A 20,867-nucleotide genomic window follows, 5' to 3' on the forward strand; every position below is an offset into this window, starting at 1 on the left:
TGCGGGTGTTTCTGGAATAACGTGCGGGTGTTTCTGGAATACCGTGCGGGTGTTTCTGGAATACAGTGCGGGTGTTTCTGGAATAACGTGTGGGTGCTTCTGGAATAACGTGCGGGTGTTTCTGGAACACTGTGCAGTTGTTTCTGGAACACTGTGCGGGTGTTTCTGGAACACCGTGCGGGTGTTTCTGGAATACCGTGTGGGTGTTTCTGGAATACCGTGCGGGTGTTTCTGGAATACCGTGCGGGTGTTTCTGGAATAACGTGCGGGTGTTTCTGGAATAACTTGTGGGTGTTTCTGGAATAACTTGTGGGTGTTTCTGGAATACCGTGCGGGTGTTTCTGGAATACCGTGCGGGTGTTTCTGGAATACCGTGCGGGTGTTTCTGGAATACAGTGCGGGTGTTTCTGGAATACAGTGCGGCTGTTTCTGGAACACTGTGCAGATGTTTCTGGAATAGTGCGGGTGTTTCTGGAATACAGTGCGGGTGTTTCTGGAATACCGTGCGGGTGTTTCTGGAATACTGTGCGGGTGTTTCTGGAATAACGTGCGGGTGTTTCTGGAATACCGTGCGGGTGTTTCTGGAATACCGTGCGGGTGTTTCTGGAATACCGTGCGGGTGTTTCTGGAATACAGTGCGGGTGTTTCTGGAACACTGTGCGGATGTTTCTGGAATAGTGCGGGTGTTTCTGGAATACCGTGCGGGTGTTTCTGGAATAACGTGCGGGTGTTTCTGGAATAACGTGCGGCTGTTTCTGGAATACCGTGCGGGTGTTTCTGGAATACAGTGCGGGTGTTTCTGGAATAACGTGTGGGTGCTTCTGGAATAACGTGCGGGTGTTTCTGGAACACTGTGCAGTTGTTTCTGGAATAATGTGCGTGTGTTTCTGGAACACTGTGCGGGTGTTTCTGGAACACTGTGCGGGTGTTTCTGGAACACCGTGTGGGTGTTTCTGGAATACCGTGTGGGTGTTTCTGGAATACCGTGCGGGTGTTTCTGGAATACCGTGCGGGTGTTTCTGGAATAACTTGTGGGTGTTTCTGGAATACCGTGTGGGTGTTTCTGGAATACCGTGCGGGTGTTTCTGGAATAACGTGCGGGTGTTTCTGGAATAACTTGTGGGTGTTTCTGGAATACCGTGCGGGTGTTTCTGGTACACCGTGCAGTTGTTTCTGGAATAACGTGCGGGTGTTTCTGGAACACCGTGCGGGTGTTTCTGGAATACAGTGCGGGTGTTTCTGGAACACTGTGCGGGTGTTACTGGAATACAGTGCGGGTGTTTATGGAATACCGTGCGGGTGTTTCTGGAATACCATGCGGGTGTTTCTGGAATAACGTGCGGGTGTTTCTGGAATACCGTGCGTGTGTTTCTGGAATACAGTGCGGGTGTTTCTGGAATACAGTGCGGATGTTTCTGGAATAACGTGTAGGTGCTTCTGGAACACTTTGCGGGTGTTTCTGGAATACAGTGCGGGTGTTTCTGGAACACTGTGCAGGTGTTTCTGGAATAACGTGCGGGTGTTCCTGGAATAACGTGCGGGTGTTTCTGTAATAACATGCAGGTGTTTCTGGAATATTGTGTGAGTGTTTCTGGAATACTGTGCGGGTGTTTCTGGAACACTGTGCGGGTGCTTCTGGAACACCGTGCGGGTGTTTCTGGAACACTGTGCGGGTGCTTCTGGAATACCGTGTGGGTGTTTCTGGAACACGGTGCGGGTGTTTCTGGAATACCGTGCAGGTATTTCTGGAATACCGTGTGGGTGTTTCTGGAACACTGTGCGGGTGTTTCTGGAACACTGTGCGGGTGCTTCTGGAACACTGTGCGGGTGCTTCTGGAATACCGTGCGGGTGTATCTGGAATACCGTGTGGGTGTTTCTGGAACACTGTGTGGGTGTTTCAGTCAAGTGTGGGATTCATATGCTCACCCTATGGGGTCTATTCCAGTTGCTTCGATAACTTTGCTGCTATCTCGAACGGTTTGGCATGTTCCCATCGCACGGTTTGACATTTGTGTTATCACGGTATTCAGAAAGAATCAGAAACCATTTCCACAAGTCTCAAACCGCGAGGTAGGAAAATGCCAATCCCGCTCGGGACAGCAGCGATGGTATCTCAGCCTCTCTCAGAGGTCTCCCCGGTGCGATCTGGCCGCAGTCTGTATAGAGAGCTGCACAAAGAGAGCTGCACAGAGAGCCGCCTCTCCCTGCACGGCTCTCACAGGCGATTGTATTGCTTTTATTTATATTTTAATAACTGTGTACTGTAGCAGGGGGTCTCCGGAGCTGAACAGCATTGATTTCAGCCTGGGGGACTCCCTGCTTCCCGAGTTACAGGCCCCGGTATCTCCTGTGCATCTAAGTCCCCTGTGTCACATTTAAACATTTTACATTGGTAGTAACCGCTAAGGTAATGAAGGGGTTAATTCCCCCCGCTACCCTCTTGGTAGGCATAAACACCCACCATGGGCCAAATACCACCTTCACCCTTCTGTCTGCTAGAGCCCTCCTGGCCCAGATACGCTGTAACACAAGGCTATCCCAGGGTTACCTAGCAAGCAAGCACAAGGTTGTGGGAGGTGGACCCCTATATCACTTAGCCTGGATGCCAAGAAAGGCATTACAATCCGCGTCTTCCTCTTACCCCAGGGTTTCCCCAAGTGTATTCCTCATAAGCAATAAACACACCAGGGTTTCCAGGTGTTTTCCGATGCATACCTAAGCAAGATGCCTTAGCGGCAGGTTGAATAATTGTTAGTTAGAGAGATCCTGAAAACCTTGCATGGTGGTTGCTCTGAAGACCAGAACTTAGGGAACTCTGTATTCTCCTCTGTGTTCGCCAGCTCAGAACTGGCCTGGAGTGGGAGACTCTATGGGGGCTACAAAAAGCAATTCAGTAGCCCAGGCCCATGTGTCCCAACTGGGAAGAAGCCAACGCTCCATCCATCATCTCTGGTTACATCGGGCTGCCCAATACCAATAAACGTGGCTCCTTCTGAACCTTTAACCATTGCGCTGCCAGACAGGCAACAATTTGATTTGCACTCTACTGGTGTTATTGGGGACTGGGGTAGGCATCAGCCTGCCCGGGGTAGTCCGCATCATATGGTCCGTTTACAGCAAAGCCACACATTGCAGGCTCCCCGGCAGTGAAGGGGTTAAGTAATGGTCGCCTGCTCTTCCGCAGAGAGAATGGAGGCCTGGCTGTAAACCCTTTGTGCGATCTGTATTCAGAGAGATGTGTTGTTTCAAAACGGCTGTCTTATTAACATACCTGTGGGATTAAAGGCTCCCCCCCCCCACCGTCCTGCTGCCACTCTTTGCTTTATGAAATGTTATAATCCTTCCTTGTTAATACTGCTATGGAAATGAATCTGTCAATGGAATGTTTCAAAGTTCTCCTTCCCCCCTCTGTCCCAGCCTCAATCTCTTCTTATCACTCTCTTCCACTCTCTGCACTGCAGCCACCTTCTCTCCCACACACTCACCCTTTGTACAGTATCTCTCTCTCACTCTCTCTCCCTTTTTCTAACCCTCTTTTTGTCTGTAACATTCTTTTTTTTCCCCTCACACTTTTTAAACAATGTTATTTCCCAATGGTTCTCACAGTGTATGCTGCGGCAACCATTCATTTGACAAAGAATCATTGCACCACGGAGCCTACAGTACAATTTCAGGTATTGGGTTAAAATAACTTGTCCAACAGTGAAGTTTCTAAGGTCTACAACACATTCAAGGTCCGTCCTTTTGTATTTTCACTCTCCTTTGAGATGTTTTGCTTTAGCCTTTATACTGTACATCCCTAAAGAGTTCCCTGAAAATGTCAGGTCATTTGAAAATTGTACTAAACATAGAAGAATTTACAATGCATCTGATCTCAGACGCGCTATTAGAGAGGGTTGGCGTTCCTTACATTGCATCTGATCTCAGACGCACTATTAGAGGAGGTTGGGGTTCCTTACAATGCGTCTGATTTCAGACACGCTATTAGAGAGGGTTGGGGTTCCTTACAATGCGTCTGATTTCAGACGCGCTATTAGAGAGGGTTGGGGTTCCTTACAATGCATCTGATCTCAGACGCGCTATTAGAGAGGGTTGGGGTTCCTTACAATGCATCTGATCTCAGACGCGCTATTAGAGAGGGTTGGGGTTTCTCAGAATTTCACATAACAACAAAAAAATAAAACGTTGGAGACCACTGCTTTAGACTTTGTACAGTAGATCCTTCCTCCAGTGCTGGAGACTCACTGCAGCTGCCCAGGTGAGACTGCAGAACTATGGCACAAACATGAGCCAACTGAGGAAGATTCAACTCGATGTGAGCATAACGGAGAAGCCCAGTGCTATCCTTATCTAACGGTTACAACTCTGCTCTACAGGCCCTTCCAGACCAAGCCTACTGTACCTCTCTGTCATCTCTTTTTCTTACAGATTGTGTTCCCTGTATCTTTTAAGGATTCCTGGTATAGTGTTCAAAGTATTGAGATAACAAGTACTTTCTCTTCCTGTATTTCAGATGACCCCCCCCCCCCCTTGCAATAAGATGAAAGTATCACCATTGGAGGCTGCCTGCAATGTGTGGCTCGGTTTCCATCATTGAAGTGGCTGCATGTGTCTGACATACAGTATATCTGCAACAACAAAGTTATTTCCAGCGCCGTATAACCGTAACTTTTCCCTCTGTACCCCGCCGTCTCTTGCTCCGTTCTTCACCCTTTATCTGTGCTCTGTTGGATTTCCCTTCTTCTTGCGCCGTGTGTACTGTATTGTGAATCCTAAGCAGAACATTTAGCACAGTATCTCCACAATGAGTATAACTGCTGGTTACGTATTCAGGACCAGGTTTGCACGGGGTCTCTCGCTCCTGTTATTACAGCTTTCGTGTGCATTAAAGGTAAGGCTGAATTAACGATGCAAAATATCTCTCCCTTCCACCAGCATCGCTGTCCTCAGACGGCAATTCTACACCGTGCTCCTGTACTGGCAGCTGAGATTGCAGGTACTGCAGTGGCTGTAACACTTATCCCAGTAATCACTGCATTGCTTATTTACCCCGTCAGATACCCCCCCGGGAGCTTGGTTACCCTTGTATAGATATATTTGCAGGCCGTATAAATATCGTATTTTAATAAGGGGGGAAAAAGGGACTTCCAATAGTAAGATCCCTAAACTGACTTTAAATGAGCTCTCCCAGTAACACTTTGTGTCACTCCGGCAAGTCCCTCTATCTCCCTGGGCAGCAAGTCCCTCTATCTCCCTGGGCCGCAAGTCTCTCTATCTCCCTGGGCCGCAAGTCCCTCTATCTCCCTGGGCCGCAAGTCCCTCTCTCTCCCTGGGCCGCAAGTCCCTCTCTCTCCCTGGGCCGCAAGTCCCTCTATCTCCCTGGGCCGCAAGTCCCTCTCTCTCCCTGGGCCGCAAGTCCCTCTATCTCCCTGGGCCGCAAGTCCCTCTATCTCCCTGGGCCGCAAGTCCCTCTCTCTCCCTGGGCCGCAAGTCCCTCTCTCTCCCTGGGCCGCAAGTCCCTCTATCTCCCTGGGCCGCAAGTCCCTCTCTCTCCCTGGGCCGCAAGTCCCTCTCTCTCCCTGGGCCGCAAGTCCCTCTATCTCCCTGGGCCGCAAGTCCCTCTCTCTCCCTGGGCCGCAAGTCCCTCTATCTCCCTGGGCCGCAAGTCCCTCTCTCTCCCTGGGCCGCAAGTCCCTCTCTCTCCCTGGGCCGCAAGTCCCTCTATCTCCCTGGGCCGCAAGTCCCTCTATCTCCCTGGGCCGCAAGTCCCTCTATCTCCCTGGGCCGCAAGTCCCTCTCTCTCCCTGGGCCGCAAGTCCCTCTCTCTCCCTGGTCCTCACGCACCAGCATTAAATAGTAAGCTCTTTCTTGTACCCTGTGTACCAGAACGGGATATTTGGTCGTGCCAGTCTCACCGTAACCAAGTCACCACTGATGTTTGGCCACAGAGGGACCCCACACCGCAGCCACTCAGCTGCTCTGCCACTGGACACTCGGGCACTCTGCCACTGGACACTCGGCCGCTCTGCTACTGGACACTCGGCTGCTCTGCCACTGGACACTCGGCCGCTCTGCCACTGGACACTCGGCCGCTCTGCCACTGGACACTTTGCCGCCCTGCTACTGGACACTCGGCCGCTCTGCCAATGGACACTCTGCCGCCCTGCCACTGGACACTTTGCCGCCCTGCTACTGGACACTCGGCCGCTCTGCCAATGGACACTCTGCCGCCCTGCTACTGGACACTCGGCCGCTCTGCCAATGGACACTCTGCCGCACTGCCACTGGACACTCGGGTGCTCTGCCAATGGACACTCTGCCGCACTGCCACTGGACACTCGGGCGCTCTGCCACTGCGGTTTTAGCATTTAGGATAGGGGGTTAAGAATTGGGGTTTAGGGTAAGAGGTTAAGGTTTTTAGGGTAGGGGGTAGCGTTAGTATTAGGGGTTAATATTAGGGTTTTTAGGGTAAGGTGTGAGAAGCTTATCGTGGCAGCAAAGCAATCTGCAGAGAGATGTCCCGGCGGTGAGGTAAGTGGCGGCTAATCGCCGGCGGAGATGTGGTCGCGGTTAGACCACTGTGTACACTGTCTGCAGTTCATAAGAAACATTTGTATGAATATTATTAATATTGTGTCAATGACTATAATAATGAGACTTGGGACTGAGATCTGGAAAGCTTGTGTGCAACTACACAAATAAAGACCTCCAAGGTTATCCTCAAGGGTACATTTCAAAAGAGACCTGCGAGGTCCACGGTCACCTCATCCATGAAGAACTATCCTGTGGACCAGACAAGAATCTACCTGGGTTATATCCCAGAGATACATCCCGCTATATCAATGCGCAGGTCTATGAGGCAAGAGTTCTTCATATCTGTCTGTGTCATCTCACCGTTAATATACAGCACAGTGTCAAGTTGGCCTCTTTATTGAGTTAACCAGGAGGGAAGCGACTCCAGTCTGTAATCTACAACAACCTCATCCTCCGATGTTACTGGCAACTGGCCTCACTCATTCACATCCTGTAATGATCACAGAGACAGCTTGCTTAGCCTCGTGTTACTCCGAAACCCTGGTCTGGTGGTGGCTTGCGAGGTCGGACTTTGGGGATCTCTGCTCTCACCAATCCAGGCTACAGCAGCAAAATGTGCGGCTCTTTTGTAACACACACACACACACACACACACACACACACACACACACACACACACACACACACACACACACACAGTGACTAAACCACTCACCGCTAAACCTCTCAATCCAGGGTGGAGGCGATAGCGCACGGGGGAATTGTGTGTGTGTGATTGTATATATGTGTGTGTGTGTGTGATTGTGTGTGTGTGAGTGTGTGTGTGTGTGTGTGTGTGTGTGTGTGTGTGTGTGTGTGTGTGTGTGTGTGTGTGTGTGTGTGTGTGTGTGTGTGTGTGTGTGATTGTATGTAATTGTATGTGTGTGGAATTGTGTGTTGGGGAGATAAGGTGTGTGAGAGGGAGGTAGGGGGGAAGGAAGAGCAAGAAAGGGAGTGAGACAAGGGGAGGGGTAGAGGGACAGGGAGGGGGGAGAGAAACACATGGGGGGACAATGAGGGGGAGTCCCTGGTGTGGCAAACCCCATGACAACATAGTAGCTACAGTACGTCGATGGGCACCCCAAAGGTTTAAATCAACAAATGTTTATAAACATTACAAACAAGAAACAACACCTGTCAATAGGAAATATGAATATTAACACAATAGTTATTTACAATAACAATGATGTGATGCATTAATAATATCATTTGAAATTATATTATTTATATTAAATACAAACATAATAAGCTTTTCTTTCCTCTGGCGCTGCACCGTGACAATATGAACGCAAGTTGGATAACACAGAGGGGCCTTCGGTGATGCATATATAATAATGTAACGCACAAATATTTTCTGTTAGGTTCATTATAAAAAAGAATGACCTGCTATCAATGTAGTCCTGATTTTTGCAGACGCGCAATCAGACTAAGTCTACAACCCCCACTTCAATCCTCTATTCCCCCAACGTCGTGCTTTGCATTATTTCCATTCATTGCCACAGGCTCCAGTAATTAACATAAATAAAGGCGTGCAGGGTAAGCCAGGCCTTCCCTGTATTAGGGGCAGCAGGTAACAGGCCTCCCCTGTATTAGGGGCAGCAGGTAACAGGCCTCCCCTGTATTAGGGGCAGCAGGTAACAGGCCTCCCCTGTATTAGGGGCAGCAGGTAACAGGCCTCCCCTGTATTAGGGGCAGCAGGTAACAGGCCTTCCCTGTATTAGGGGCAGCAGGTAACAGGCCTCCCCTGTATTAGGGGCAGCAGGTAACAGGCCTCCCCTGTATTAGGGGCAGCAGGTAACAGGCCTCCCCTGTATTAGGGGCAGCAGGTAACAGGCCTCCCCTGTATTAGGGGCAGCAGGTAACAGGCCTTCCCTGTGTTAGGGGCAGCAGGTAACAGGCCTTCCCTGTATTAGGGGCAGCAGGTAACAGGCCTCCCCTGTATTAGGGGCAGCAGGTAACAGGGCTCCCCTGTATTAGGGGCAGCAGGTAACAGGCCTCCCCTGTATTAGGGGCAGCAGGTAACAGGCCTCCCCTGTATTAGGGGCAGCAGGTAACAGGCCTCCCCTGTATTAGGGGCAGCAGGTAACAGGCCTCTGAGAGGCACATTCTCATCATACACGTGTCCTGAAATCTTCAAATACTGCAGGGAGCAGAATACTATGTCAGCAATAACACTCATGTGCAACCCGCACTGTGACACTGCCCGTCCCCCCCCTCCCCCGATTCCCCAGTATATAGACGGATAATCATAGCTTGCCTGTATATGGTATCTCACAGTAAGGAGGTTTTCACTGCAGTTTGTAGGCTTCAGCATTTAGTGGACAGTAATTGCAATTGATGAGAGCAACTGCTCTTCACTCACTACCTCTTTGAATCAGGTGCCAGGGGTCCGTACTCTATATTCTGTATGCCGTATACTTCTGCCTGCTTTCATGATCTGCCCTGGCTGGAGATATCCAGTGAACTAGGCTGCATAAGTATACAAATAGTATGAATAAGCATTCACAAGTTAAGACATATATCACTGCTATTAGGTGGAACCACACTGTAGTAATATAAGGATTGGAACATTGTTTCTTTCCTACGTGTATTCTGGAGGTTGTCATCCTTCAAACCATTTACATCGATATGTCCGACAATGAGTGGCAAATAATACAGTTGCATTAGGTATTCTTCCCCAGACTGCTCTCGCCACTATCCCAGGGAGGTTCTGGACTTGGTACCCTTATCACTGGTCTGCATGGTTTTCACTGTCTCTGCATTTGGATTTGCACCCTTCCCACCAAGACCCGTGGTAGAGATACTTCCATCGCCAGGGATACATATGCCGTCACCCTGAGGAGCACCCTCCTAATCCCGAGGCATCAGAAGGGGCTCGCAGTTTGAACTAGTCAGTATGGGGCCAATCCCGTGGTGCTCAGGAACCTTTTATTTAAAAGGATTCCCCTCGGAGTGCCATGCCTCCTCCTTTCAGGGCAGGGGACTAGCCTCGAACCATTGCTGTGGGCCATGACAAGAAGGGACATGTTCCCTAACTATAAAACTATAAAACTAGACATCCTTAATACATATAGCTTTACACTTAAGCATGACTTACACTATATACAGTGAGGTCCCCCCATCTGTGTCTTCTCCGGGAACTTGGATCTAGAACTTTCCACCCCCACTATATATACATTTGCTAGAGACATCACTGGTCACAATGCATATAGAGTGGTTTGGATTATACTTAGTCATCATGTACCAGGTGACAGGCTGAAGGCGTTACCCTTTCTAAGCACATGGTGTTAACACTTTATGGTCCTCAACCTTTAGTAGCTCCTAACGGCATTTGATTCTGTCTACACCTCAGTGGTTTTCAAGGCATTAGACAAAGTGCTGAAGAAGCTTACATTGATATTATCAGGATCATTTACGAGAATGCCACAACCATTAGATTACATGAAGGTACAAGCAAGATAAGGATCAGCAAGGGAGTGAAGCAGGGAGACACCATGTCACCAGGATCAGCAAGGGAGTGAAGCAGGGAGACACCGTGTCACCAGGATCAGCAAGGGAGTGAAGCAGGGAGACACCATGTCACCAGGATCAGCAAGGGAGTGAAGCAGGGAGACACCATGTCACCAGGATCAGCGAGGGAGTGAAGCAGGGAGACACCGTGTCACCAGGATCAGCAAGGGAGTGCGGCAGGGAGACACCGTGTCACCAGGATCAGCAAGGGAGTGAAGCAGGGAGACACCGTGTCACCAGGATCAGCAAGGGAGTGAAGCAGGGAGACACCGTGTCACCAGGATCAGCAAGGGAGTGAAGCAGGGAGACACCGTGTCACCAGGATCAGCAAGGGAGTGAAGCAGGGAGACACCGTGTCACCAGGATCACCAAGGGAGTGAAGCAGGGAGACACCATGTCACCAGGATCAGGAATGGAGTGAAGCAGGTAGACACCATGTCACCAGGATCAGCAAGGGAGTGAAGCAGGGAGACACCATGTCACCAGGATCAGCAAGGGAGTGAAGCAGGGAGACACCATGTCACCAGGATCAGCAAGGGAGTGAAGCAGGGAGACACCATGTCACCAGGATCAGCAAGGGAGTGAAGCAGGGAGACACCATGCCACCAGGATCAGCAAGGGAGTGAAGCAGGGAGACACCATGTCACCAGGATCAGCAAGGGAGTGAAGCAGGGAGACACCATGTCACCAGTATCAGCAAGGGAGTGAAGCAGGGAAACACCATGTCACCAGGATCAGCAAGGGAGTGAAGCAGGGAGACACCATGTCACCAGGATCAGCAAGGGAGTGAAGCAGGGAGACACCATGTCACCAGGATCAGCAAGGGAGTGAAGCAGGGAGACACCGTGTCACCAGGATCAGCAAGGGAGTGAAGCAGGGATACACCATGTCACCAGGATCAGCAAGGGAGTGAAGCAGGGAGACACCATGTCACCAGGATCAGCAAGGGAGTGAAGCAGGGAGACACCATGTCACCAGGATCAGCAAGGGAGTGAAGCAGGGAGACACCGTGTCACCAGGATCACCAAGGGAGTGAAGCAGGGAGACACCATGTCACCAGGATCAGCAAGGGAGTGAAGCAGGGAGACACCATGTCACCAGGATCAGCAAGGGAGTGAAGCAGGGAGACACCGTGTCACCAGGATCAGCAAGGGAGTGAAGCAGGGAGACACCATGTCACCAGGATCAGCAAGGGAGTGAAGCAGGGAGACACCGTGTCACCAGGATCACCAAGGGAGTGAAGCAGGGAGACACCATGTCACCAGGATCAGCAAGGGAGTGAAGCAGGGAGACACCATGTCACCAGGATCAGCAAGGGAGTGAAGCAGGGAGACACCGTGTCACCAGAATCAGCAAGGGAGTGAAGCAGGGAGACACCATGTCACCAGGATCAGCAAGGGAGTGAAGCAGGGAGACACCGTGTCACCAGGATCAGCAAGGGAGTGAAGCAGGGAGACACCGTGTCACCAGGATCAGCAAGGGAGTGAAGCAGGGAGACACCGTGTCACCAGGATCAGCAAGGGAGTGAAGCAGGGAGACACCATGCTACTGAAGCATTTCACAGCAACACTTGAAAAATTGTTCAAGACCTTGAATTGGGAAGAACAAAGAATCAAAATCCAAAGTGAATACTTAATTTTCCTACCATTTGCAGATGAAATTATTATTTTTGTCATAGGTCAGAATACCTCCAGCAACAAATCAGATAACTACTAAGAAGGTGGGGCTCCATAAGAATGTGTCAACTCCTCAAAAATCTAAATAAATCTACCTTGGCCAGCAATTATCAATGGATGGGAATGTTTCAAATGAAATTAATAAGAGAATTAAGATGGAATGGAGAACATTTGGAAGAACAAGACAATCTTGAAGGGCAACCTTCCACTGGGTCTCAAAAGGAACGTGTTTGTGTATCCTGCCTGTGCTCCCATATGGATGTGACCCATGTATCCTGCCTGTGCTCACGTATGGATGTGACCCGTGTATCCTGCCTGTGCTCACGTATGGATGTGACCCGTGTATCCTGCCTGTGCTCACATATGGCTATGACCCGTGTATCCTGCCCGTGCTTACGTATGGATGTGACCCGTGTATCCTGCCTGTGCTCACATATGGATGTGACCAATGTATCCTGCCTGTGCTCACGTATGGATGTGACCCATGTATCCTGCCTGTGCTCACGTATGGATGTGACCCGTGTATCCTGCCTGTGCTCACATATGGATGTGACCCGTGTATCCTGCCTGTGCTCACATATGGATGTGACCTGTGTATCCTGCCTGTGCTCACATATGGCTATGACCCGTGTATCCTGCCCGTGCTTACGTATGGATGTGACCCGTGTATCCTGCCCGCGCTCACGTGTGGATGTGACCTGTGTATCCTGCCTGTGCTCACATATGGCTATGACCCGTGTATCCTGCCCGTGCTTACGTATGGATGTGACCCATGTGTCCTGCGCGTGCTCACATATGGATGTGACCCATGTATCCTGCCTGCGCTCACGTATGTATGTGACCCGTGTATCCTGCCTGTGCTCACATATAGATGTGACCCGTGTATCCTGCCTGTGCTCACGTATGGATGTGACCTGTGTATCCTGCCTGTGCTCACATATGGCTATGACCCATGTATCCTGCCCGTGCTTACGTATGGATGTGACCCATGTGTCCTGCCTGTGCTCACATATGGATGTGACCCATGTATCCTGCCTGTGCTCACGTATGTATGTGACCCGTGTATCCTAGTGTAGGTGGGGTTTTAACCAAAAATGGCGCTCATATACATTTATAACAACAGTGATATAATCAATAAAATAGTGATAAAGTGATACTTAAACAAACACGGTGGTTGATTGCAGCTGTAACCTGGTGTAGGATTTCTTTCTCAATCCTCGTTTGAAGAAGTGGCAAGTGGATCATCAGGAAGCGCATACCATGTGAAAACACATAAAAAATGCTTATGGTGCAATATTGTGCAAACAATGATGAAATAAATTGTCTAGCCCAAAATGTGTACACAGAATACTCACAAACGTGAGGTAGGATACAGACACATAAAGGTATCTTTGCGAACTGGTGTCAGTCTGTAAAGTGTGGTTTTGCCAGAGGAGTGTGGTTCTCAGCTGACCTTAGGATAGGAAAACACTGGACATAGCGTAGACTGTATGACAATTTAATAAATGAAGTAGTTATAATTCAATCTACTCACATGTTGCAAGATAAAAAAACAGCATTTTAGATCTCAATGATCTCTGCAAATATCGCTCAGAGCTGCCACCGGATGGAATCTCTCGCTCTGAGCGATATTTGCAGAGATCATTGAGATCTAAAATGCTGTTTTTTATCTTGCAACATGTGAGTAGATTGGATTATAACTACTTCATTTATTAAATTGTCATACAGTCTACGCTATGTCCAGTGTTTTCCTATCCTAAGGTCAGCTGAGAACCACACTCCTCTGGCAAAACCACACTTTACAGACTGACACCAGTTCGCAAAGATACCTTTATGTGTCTGTATCCTACCTCACGTTTGTGAGTATTCTGTGTACACATTTTGGGCTAGATAATTTATTTCATCATTGTTTGCACAATATTGCACCATAAGCATTTTTTATGTGTTTTCACATGGTATGCGCTTCCTGATGATCCACTTGACCCGTGTATCCTGCCTGTGCTCACGTATGGATGTGACCCGTGTATCCTGCCTGTGCTCACGTATGGATGTGACCCGTGTATCCTGCCTGTGCTCACGTATGGCTGTGACCCGTGTATCCTGCCCGTGCTTACGTATGGCTGTGACTTGTGTATCCTGCCTGTGCTCACGTATGGATGTGACCTGTGTATCCTGCCCGTGCTCACATATGGCTGTGACCTGTGTATCCTGCCTGTGCTCACATATGGCTATGCCCAGTGTTCGACAAACCTATACATTTGCACACCCCGGACGATTGGATTTAACATCGTGGCGAGCTCCTATTGGCCCAAGCAGCACACATGTTGTACTAGGTGGCGAGTAGATTTTTTTGTTCGGCGAGTAGATTTTTTGGTGATTTGCCGACCACTGGCTATGACCCATGTGTCCTGCCCGTGCTCACATATGGATGTGACCCGTGTATCCTGCCCGTGCTTACATATGGCTGTGACCTGTATATCCTGCCGTGCTCACGTATGGCTGTGACCTGTGTATCCTGCCTGTGCTTACGTATGGGTATGACCCATGTGTCCTGCCCATGCTCACATATGGCTGTGACCTGTGTATCCTGCCTGTGCTTACGTATGGATGTGACCCATATATCCTGCCTGTGCTCACGTATGGATGTGACCCTTGGATCCTAAATGTGAAGACATTGAGAAGCTTCAGACAACTCAACGAAGTGTAGAGATATGTATGTTGGATATTACCCGAAGAGACAGGAAAAAGAATGAATGGGTTCAAAAGCAAACAAGGGTCTGTGACATCATCACTAGGGTGAAGAAATTAAAATGGCAGTGACATGGACATATCACATGAAAACATGACCATCATTCAACGGGATTCCAAGGTATATCAAGAGACTAGGATCAAAAGATCATTGGGGAGGCCTTCATGCAACAGCTGAAGATGGTGATATATCATCATCTTCAGCTCCTGTTGCTCATCATGATCATCTTCAGCTCTTGTTGCTCATCATGATCATCTTCAGCTCTTGTTGCTCATCATGATCATCTTCAGCTCTTGTTGCTCATCATGATCATCTTCAGCTCTTGTTGCTCATCATGATCATCTTCAGCTCTTGTCAATCCACTATTGGATGAAGGCCCACCAATGACCCTACGGGAGCTGTGGTTGCAATCCTCTCTTCTCAACTAATTTCCTGATTTCATTCTTACAGTATTTAGAATGATAATATATATATAGTCAGACAAAGCAGTTGGCACTCCAATACAGTAGGTGCTGGTAAGCCACAGGTGCACGTCCCATATAGAGAATGTAGTTATACGTTACCATTCCAAGGATTGGTAAACAAGAGACAGCACTCAATGTTGAAAATCAAAGTGTATTAGTGATAGCAAAAATACATCCAGAAACCCAACGTTTCGGTCCTACAGAATGGGACCTTCCTCAGGGGAAACGTTGGGTTTCTGGATGTATTTTTGCTATCACTAATACACTTTGATTTTCAACATTGAGTGCTGTCTCTTGTTTACCAATCCTTGGAATGGTAACGTATAACTATATATATATATATATATAAAATGTTAAACTTTATTTACATCAATGCCCTTTACTGAACTGTATATTCAAAGTGCTCTTATCTGCCACGAGAAACCTCCACTTGTACGGCGGCGTCACAATTTGGAGCAAACATTGACAAAGGATTAATTTGATACACTGCACCATATCAAACACTGCAGAGTGATAAAAACCAAACCCACCAAGGAGAAAAAATAAACACTCAAAGGAAACGCATCCATGAATGAAACTGCTAAGAAATGAGAAATTATAGCTGCACTCCGTCCCAGAGTCCTATACCCGTGGGAGTTTGCAGGACACAGAGTACAGAGTAAGGGCAGATAAAGATCAGTGGCCCCACGTGGTGTACTTACTGTTACTTACTGCACTATCACTTTTTCATTTCCTTTTTCAGAGCCTACTGTATGCAAAACAATGTGTAAAGTGCTGCATGTTAATGGTGGAAAACTACAATGCTACAGTATTTCTGTTGTTTGTTACATCCAGATCTGCTTTCCATATTGGCCCTGGCTCGGACCTTTGAGTTGTATCACTCAGAGGTGAGTCAGTGCTGGCTTTGATCCTTGGGTTGTATGACTGGGAGGTGAGTCAGTGCTGGCTTTGATCCTTGGGTTGTATGACTGGGAGGTGAGTCAGTGCTGGCTTTGATCTTTGGGTTGTATCACTGGGAGGTGTATCAGTGCCGGCTCGGACCTTTGGGTTGTATCACTGGGAGGTGTATCAGTGTTCAGTATTCTAAGCTCACATTCACTAAACAACACAGAAGCATATACTCGGGCTCCGAGGTGGGCAACCATGTCGTCATTCACCACTTGTGGCCAATTGGCAACCACAGTGTGGCGAATTGTACTTGAGAAGTAATGGGAAGCGAGGGCGGCGGCATGCGCGAGTGTGGCGGCAGCAGCAGCGCCCGATGGCAGTGCTACTGCTGAGGGGACGCACATGGACGGTGGCCGGAAGGCGAGTGGAGGAGAAAGAACCAATGAGAGCACGGCGGCGGCGGAGCACACACCCCAGCGGCGACCGCTCCACAGACTCCTGTTCCGGTGCTGTCTGTCAAGGAAAGAAGCAACACAATGCTGGCTCAAGAGATGATCATGATATGGGGGGGGGGGGGTTGATGATGGGCTGGGGGGGTGATGATGGGATGGGGGTGATGATGGGAAATGACAGGATGATGATAGGTGGGGTGAAATGAGATGATATGATGATGATGATGATGATGATGATGATGATGATGATGATGATGATGATGATGATGATGATGATGATGATGATGATGGGGGGAAAGGAGATGATGAGGGTTGTGAGGAGACAATGATGAGAGGGGGAATGAGATGATGATGGGGGGGTCAAACGAGATGATATAATGATGATGATGGGGGGAAATGAGATGATGAGGGTGGTGAGGAGACAATGATGAGGTGGAATGAGATGATGATGATGATGATCAGTGCTGGCTTTGATCTTTGGGTTGTATCACTGGGAGGTGTATCAGTGCCGGCTCGGACCTTTGGGTTGTATCACTGGGAGGTGTATCAGTGTTCAGTATTCTAAGCTCACATTCACTAAACAACACAGAAGCATATACTCGGGCTCCGAGGTGGGCAACCCTGTCGCCATTCACCACTTGTGGCCAACTGGCAACCAAAGTGTGGCGAATTGTACTTGAGAAGTAATGGGAAGCGAGGGCGGCGGCAACAAATGAGATGATATGATGATGGGGGGAAAGGAGATGAAGAGGGGGGGAATGAGATGAGGAGTTGAGGGGGGGTGGGGAAATGAGATGATGATGATGATGGTGGTCTTACATTTTCAATTTGAACCATTTTCATCGTTTGACTACTCAGTTACAACTGCGTCAGACGCAAAGTGTTCATGTTTTGAATAAACTTGTTCAAACAGTGTGTGTTGTTTTAAATTTTCACATGCGCAACATAACACCTCAATTTTTACATGGTGTGGCTATTTTCACTTCTCATTCGCCACACGTGTGGCTACATTGAAAAATAGGTTGCCCACCCCTGCTCTAGCTGTAGCAGGCTTCATTGTCCCCTCTGGTGGGATATGTTGAGATATTCAGCGTTATCACTGCTGTTGAATCCTATGGAAACCCTGTGATATTCTGTGTTACAACGGGATATGTTGTGTTATCCCCAAGAACAACAAGGCTGACTACATCCCTATGTGTAGCCAATACAAAATGCTTTGAGTGGGGCACTAAAACAGTCATTCTGAACATGCATCTCTTGGCATATTTCTCGGTTCGTGTTAGCAACAGACTAGAACATGTAATGGAGGTGGGAACAATGAGACAAAACATAATGTCATGTAGCAAGTTCTACTTTCATTAGCAATGGCGTGAGACTTCCAAAGAGCTCAAGGGCATCAATAAAGGGCAATCAAGGGCATCAATAAATCAGAGCAGGTATGGAAAATGGTTCTCGTCAGTCACCTTTCTATGTCTGTATGTATATCTTTAGTTATATAGCACCATCAAAGTACATAGCGCTTTATAGCAGTAATACATGTTACATACTAGTATAACACACAATGGGAATACGCGCTTCAGGCATAAGACAATAGGAAAAGGAGTCTCTGCCCCGAAGAGCTTACAATCTAAGTGGGTATTAACTATCTTTTGCTGTTTACTTGCTTCCCAGCGCATCAGCAAGAAATCTGCCCATTGGGACGCAGCATTCACATGGGAAACAGATTTTTCTTCAAATTTAATCTAGCCCATCTTCCCCCCCCCCCCCTTAATCGCAGATCAGGTCCCCTAAGGTGTTCTGGGGTCTGGCTAGGTGTCTCTGTGTGGTGCATACACGCTGGCAACAGGAGGGCCTGAGTCTCCCACGATGACATGGGGGATAACAGGAACAGGTTACTGGGGTGGATGCCTTCGTTCTGGTTCAATAGTGCAGCGCCTCCATCTATAGTAAGCCCCAGGAATGCGGGGTGGAAACCTTACCACAGAGTTCCCCCACAGGGATGAGAGATTCCAGTCTCACACAAGGATTATCTTTAAAAGCAGCAGTCTCTTTATTCTCTTGGCAGCAGCAGCAGCCAACAGGTACAGTTGATGCACAGTCCACGAACTGTTCTCCCTTGTGATGTTCCCTGCCACCACTCTGGACCAAAGGCATCCAGAGTGGGGCTAGCTCTTCCCTCACCCCCTACGCAGGGTGAGAGGTATTTGGTTCCACCTCACTAACTGTAGCTATATCAGCTCTACTCATGATCTGATCACTCCTCTCCTCCTAACTCACTATCACTACTGTCAGACTGACAGAACACACACTAAATAGGAAATGCACTGCCCTTTTATGATCTCAGCAGGCACCGCCCCTGTGTCTCCTGCTTTGACACAGGGTCAGGTGACCTACCTCCACCACTCAGGGCAGTGCTTGAAGTGCGGGAAAACCATGATAACTCCTGGCAACCTGCCCTTACCAGGGATTATACCAGAAGGAGGATAGAACTATAGCCCCATTTCTTACCAGGACTACATCAATATACAGCAATTACAAAATAAATGTATTCTTGGAAAGCAAACTCCCGGGAGCAGGCGACCTCCTGACCTATTGTGTTACTGTTTGTAAATTGATTGTCTATCTGTGTGATACACTTATTATTGCCCCCCCCCCCCTCCATTGCACCACGGAACATATTGACACATAAATAAATGATGATAATAGCATTGCTTACTTAGTGCTGATTACCCGTCTCTTGCAGTTTCCCCCAACACGGAAAGGGTTAATCAAATAGTGCCGCTATTTTCCTCTGTCAGATGGTCCAGCATATGGGAAACTGACCTGACATCAGCTATCTCACTCCATCTGCTTTCCCCCATCTAACTAGCTGGCTATGGAAAATATAAAGGCAGCATTGTTCATAACAGGAAAATGAGTATTATTCAGGCCGGTATCTTGCAGCGTTCAATGTAATACAGCGTTTGCAGATAAGTGAGGCGATGATAAGGAGAACTGTATGTGCTGCATTTGTCTGGAAAGAAATTGAATTCTTTGGAAGTTGAGTGATACCTTTCAGCGCTTCTAATAATAAGATACAAGTTAGGCAAAGAAAGCGAGGCGTAGGAACAGCAGAGGAAGCGTTTACCAACTGGCGCAGTGAAAGAACTCGATAATGAACAAAATATCTAGAGACATTAGCACTGACTTCAAAATAAAAGAACAACTAACAGTCTCCCGTGAGAGCACAGCCACGTGTCAGGCAGGTCTGCAAACCTGTCTTTCCCCATTACCTCTCAGCCTACAATGCTTTCACTGCAGCCAGGGGTTCTGGGTGATGACATGCAAATGAGAACTTACAGGTGTTCTATTTTTTGCTTCTTGTCCATTTTATCATGGATCCCTATAAGCTTCTGCCTGCGGCATTACACAGGCTTTTCAGCAGAACTGGGGGTCAAGAAGTGCGGAGCCAGGAACCCTACTCACAGACAGCCTTTAGACGCTCACCTCTGCAAGGTTGGTGGCCGGCTATGCAATGTGAAGCTGGAAGTGGTTATAACCAGACACAAAACAAGTTACAGTGGGTAAAAAAAAGTAAATAAAAATAACCCTTCCCCATACACTGTAAAATAAAACACGTCACGATGTTACACCTTCAATACTGTCCCCATTATTCTGGCTCCTGCCAAGTAAGTTTAATGTCGCTTTTTTGTTGTTTTCCAAAGCAAAACTATAAGAACAGTATGTAAGTATAGCGGTGTAATGGCAAACGGCAGTGTTGCCAAGCAGGCTCCATGCCGTCACCATATCGGAATCCAGTCCTGGTTCTCAAAGTGTCACACCCTTTTGGAATGACTATTTTCCCTTGAAGGGTTCCCAGGGAGTTAGAGGGTTAATCCTAGTAAGGCTCCTAGGTAAATGTTGCAGGTTCCTCAGGATGTGAATGTTGCACAGTGATTAGACAGGTGATTGGCCGCGCAAAGTACTGCAAAGAAATATATAACGTGTGCACTCAATAAGTCCAGGAAGGGTTGTGGGCTCGACGCCTTTTGGTGCTGGAAGGCACCTTACATCCCATTCGAATGAAAAGCACCGTTTAGTAAATATGGCCCATATCTTCACAGTCTTACCCAAACAAGTGGCACTCGCCAAAGGGGTACGATGACTAATTCAAGAAAGGCACCAATTTAGGCCAATTGACATTTGTACGATGTGCAAACGTGGCATAAACTCATGAATGGTGAAAGGACACAAGGCTAAAGCTAGGTTTCTGTTCCCTGCTTGTTTTGCTTGTTATTTCCTTCATATGAAATATGAATTTTCAGCCCAGATCCTGCGCCAGTGGGTGTCGCAGCTTGCTGCCTGGGACAGAGCGTGTGGTGGGTGCACCAACCCGTCACCTCCTTGTTATATTATCTTGGAATAGAAATGGTTTGCCAGACCTGGCATGTTCTCTGCACGTACAGTGAGCTTTAATATGTCCTTTCCTTTGTGATTTGATGTTATGTTTTGCCACGCTTCTTTTGTTGTTGCAATATTTAAGTTTTTTCCATGTTTTGATAGTTTTCCTGTAGA

General features: G+C 48.2%; 1 protein-coding gene across 6 annotated transcripts in view; it reads right to left on the reverse strand.

Moving 5' to 3' along the window:
- Positions 1 to 20,867, reverse strand: part of CNTFR (ciliary neurotrophic factor receptor) — a 700,478-nt gene that overhangs the window by 62,298 nt on the left and 617,313 nt on the right. The window lies entirely within an intron of this gene.

This window comes from Ascaphus truei, chromosome 1 (assembly GCF_040206685.1).
Source record: "Ascaphus truei isolate aAscTru1 chromosome 1, aAscTru1.hap1, whole genome shotgun sequence".
In the NCBI taxonomy this organism is placed as follows: Eukaryota; Metazoa; Chordata; class Amphibia; order Anura; family Ascaphidae; genus Ascaphus; species Ascaphus truei.